Below are 4,048 nucleotides of genomic sequence, written 5' to 3'. Positions count from 1 at the left end.
GGTCACGTTTTTCGTAATGAAACCTTCTGTGCTCGGGTTGTATTGACACGGGTCTGTGATGACCTTGTAACTTAGCACAAGCGCCTACCCCCTAACCTAGTAGACAGCCTGATAGGCTAGAATTTGTACATCCGAGGCTGTATCTCAAACTTGTCGCCACGCTCCGGTTCCCTGGGGCGTGTGCTTTTGGAATGAGAAGGTGGGGAAACTCTCCCCCCGTTTATGTTTTAAAAAAAAACACCGGTTACACAGATGGTTTTCTTAACATGCCATCAACATAAAATAATTTGAAATGATTTTTTTTGAATTTTTAAAATGACGTAAGATGAGAAAATGATATAAATCAAAGTTGTAGTACTCAAAAGTTTTGTAACTTTATAGTTGACTATTTTTTATTTGAAATCATTTAGGACATGAAAATTCTATTTTAAGATCAATGATTTTAATATTAATGTTTCTATTTACAATGATGACAACCTTAATCCAACCGTTAGTGTAAACATTTACATAAGCAGTTAGCAAAACTGATGCTAATGAAATATCATCATTTTCACTGGCCTTTCATACTGACATTTTAAAAATGTACTATGAATATAAATATTTTCTGTACTAGTGGGTCGAACTATTGCATAGTGTGGGCTCTATAAAATCTTTACTGGCCATGGTAACATGGTTGGCCGCAGCCCACGTTAGCCTGAATAAAGCTCCACCATCCCTGGATACTAGAATATGTGGATCTTTCCTTAGTTAGTTGGTTGTGTATCTCTTGTTAGACGAAGGTCGGTACGTATTATCTATATCTTTGCAATTTTCATCTTTCAATTAACAAAATTTCCAAACCGTGCGCCGCTTAAAATGTGTGCGGTCGTCCACGTTTTCAAAGCTGTTTTTGGGCCCACTAGTTAAGAATCAAGGGAACTCAAGCAAAACTTGGTGCTGTAATTTTGGTTAAATAATCTGATCCACCACCACCAGCTCATCACAGCCAAACATCTCTATACCAAGCGATGTATCCACCAGTGGGAGAGGCTTGCACCCACTTTCTAGCAACCCACCGCCTGGTCCGCTTCCCGGCCCGTCAGCGGCCTCCCGTGCGCGCGCCTGTCCTAGTAGGCTGCGGCCCAGCTCAGCCGCGGCAGCGCCACCAACCAGCGCCCCGCTCCTTTGCACCTACCCGCGTGGGGCCTACCTGACAGCCGCAAGGGCTTCGTCTCCAACTGAACCCGCGCAGGAGTCGGACGAAGGCGCCATCGTCGATCCTCCTGACCCCCGCGCACTTCGAGGATGGCCGCGGCCTATAAAGGGACTAGCCCTGTGCAGCGCTCCACCTTCGAAACCCTATCCGCCCCTAGCTCTAGCGCTCCGAAGCTCCCGCACGCAGCTGCCATCGCCGCCGCCCCCGGAAAAGGTCGTCCCGCCGCCGTCGATCTCTTCCCCCTGCAACGTATCCCTCGGCGAGACCTACACGATGGCCATCGCGCGAAGGCTATGAACCCGCTGGTATCTTTCCCCTCCCCCTGCTCTCTCCCTCTCTGTTCCGTACGCGCGCTCGCCGAAGCTAGCGCCCCAGCCCGACACGCCTCACCGCGTCCTTCGTCGTCTAGCATACCCCATTCGAGTCCGCGCTGTCGATATGTACGTACCGGTGCCAACCCCGTGCCCGGCAGCGGCCTGGATCGCCAGCGCCGGCGTCTTACGGCAAAGATCCGTCGTACTCCATCCTGCGCCGCCGCGCTGACAGCCGACGCCACCCGGGTCAACCGCGCCGAGCGATCCGTTGCCGTGGGATCCTTCTCCAACGGTCCAGATCTGATTGGCTTTTGCCAGTCAACCGGTACAGTCAGCGTGGCTGCCTCGTCGGCGCCATGAACGCAGCTCTAGCATTTTTTAGGAAAACCCCTGTTCTTTTGGCTAATCAACCTACAGTCTTGTGCAGTTCAAAAATAATTAGATTTAGGTTTGTTTTTTTAGCAGTTTACACCCTGAGCTTCTGGTTTTGTATCCGCGATCCAAATCCCTTCAAATTTTAGTTTTTACAATAATGATTTAAAATATGAAATAGTTCCAGCAATTCAACGTTTTGCCCCTGCTAGCTAGTTTAGCTCTAGTTTTCACGCTTTAGTTCATTCTTATTGCATTAGCTTCGTAACAACATAAGCTACATGTCAACACTGATATATACCATGCCATATGTTTATGAATTTAATGATTAACTACTTGAGTGCCTGAACGTTGCTACGAATATACAAAACATCTCACTACACATAACTGCACAAGTAAAATATATGTAAAATACCATTTTGTCACAAATAATTAACATTAAAACACATAATTCAAACTATTTTTTGAAATAAAGAATATCAATACGATATTATTGATTTTACTTGGACATAAGAAAATAGTTATAGTTATTATTATTATAATGATTATACAAAGCATATCAATGTAAAGAACATTTTTTTTTCTTGAATAAGCTTATACTTATCGTCTTAGAGTGCAAGATCCCTAAATGCATTTGGAAATATGGTCTTGCAGTTAAGAGATCTAGCATGAGACACGACAACTATGAAGTCAACATGTGAATTGTTTAGAGAGCTATGTTCTGTCTATAGCTCTCTAAACAATTCACATGTTGACTTCATAGCTCACCACATAAGGCTATAGCTCTCTAAACAATTCATATGTTGACTTCATAATTATCGTATCTCATGTCAGATGGCATAACTGCAGGACCTTGTTTCCAAATGTGTTTAGGGAGCTTGCATTGCAAGACGATAAGTCTTTAAGAAAAAAATGTTTTTATTACATTCATATGCTAGGTCTTATCACTGTAATAACTATAACTATGTTCTTTATGTCTAGGCGAAATCAATAACATTGTACTGATTTTTTTTATTTTAAAGAAATTAGTTTCAATTATGTGTTTTAATGTTAATTATTTATGACATCATGTTAATTATGTGTCTGATCCTCCATTGGTTCTTCTAGCTGGAGGTTTCAATCTGTTAAGAAGCAATCCATAGCCTCAGGAGGTTGACCAATATGATTAGAGGATCTCATCCACAAGGATTAGTGGCTTGTATTAATCCTAGTCTTAGAATCTAATCCAACGATCAAATGTAAATCTCTCTGTGACACAACCATAATTTACATAAGGCCTACTCCTCCTCTTTTGGAACCGACATAACGGGAGTATATCCGTTGGCGGCCGTGTATCCATGTCCCCCAAATGGGCGTCTCGCAACTCCTGTTGCGTCAGTTCACCATGTATAAATTATGAAGATCATCAATGAAAACATACAGTTCGATTCATTCTTTCTCTCGATTACCACTGCTTACAAACACATTTTCAGCACTGCTCGAGATCGAGAGGAACAAGACTCCCATCAAGAAGGTGAGATGGATTCCAACAACTCACCGTCGATCATGACTGCCATCGTCCTCGGTGTCCCGCTTACCCATCATGCTCCACTCCTCATTGACTCCACATGCATGGTGGAAAGCCGTGCCCAACACCACCGCATCTTTGGTCATCGTCGTCGTGGCTACCACAGTCATCGTCACAACCACCATGGCTGGGGCATCCCTCGTCCTCACAGTCACACCTAGCGCCACATCGCTTCTAAGGTCGCTCAGGCTTCCACGGCAGCTCCAGCACCACTAGCGCCGATCACGCCTCCACCACCAACACCGTCGGTCGTGCCTGCAAGTCCCCTTCACCTTCCATCGCCGACTCCAGGGTCCTTCACCCTAGCGGTCGGACCAAGGGACAGCCCTGCATCGTACGCGTTCCACCAGGATGGCCAGATCATGGCAAACTCCAACATCACCGACTCCAGCGTTGTCGCCGCTCCAGCAGCCTTCCTAGTAGCAACTCCAGTAGGCCTGGCACCAGCAACACCCCCATCAATTGGGAGCACCGTGTTCACCGCCGGACCACGACTGAAGTCCTAGACTACAGCCCTGGCCTTCGTCCCAGTTCCTGGACTGCAACCTTCTAGAGTCTCTCCAATGGCGTGCTCCCCAACCGCTTCAATAGCGAGGCTGG

At 45.8% G+C, this 4,048-nt stretch overlaps 1 long non-coding RNA gene across 1 annotated transcript; it reads left to right on the top strand.

Moving 5' to 3' along the window:
• On the top strand, positions 1,201 to 3,182 carry LOC110433528. Its single transcript, XR_002450974.1, has 2 exons — positions 1,201 to 1,500; positions 2,989 to 3,182. It is a non-coding gene; the product is annotated as an uncharacterized LOC110433528 (long non-coding RNA).

Source organism: Sorghum bicolor, chromosome 3 (assembly GCF_000003195.3).
Source record: "Sorghum bicolor cultivar BTx623 chromosome 3, Sorghum_bicolor_NCBIv3, whole genome shotgun sequence".
Lineage (NCBI taxonomy): Eukaryota > Viridiplantae > Streptophyta > Magnoliopsida > Poales > Poaceae > Sorghum > Sorghum bicolor.
This window is presented reverse-complemented; position numbering and strand designations above follow the sequence as displayed.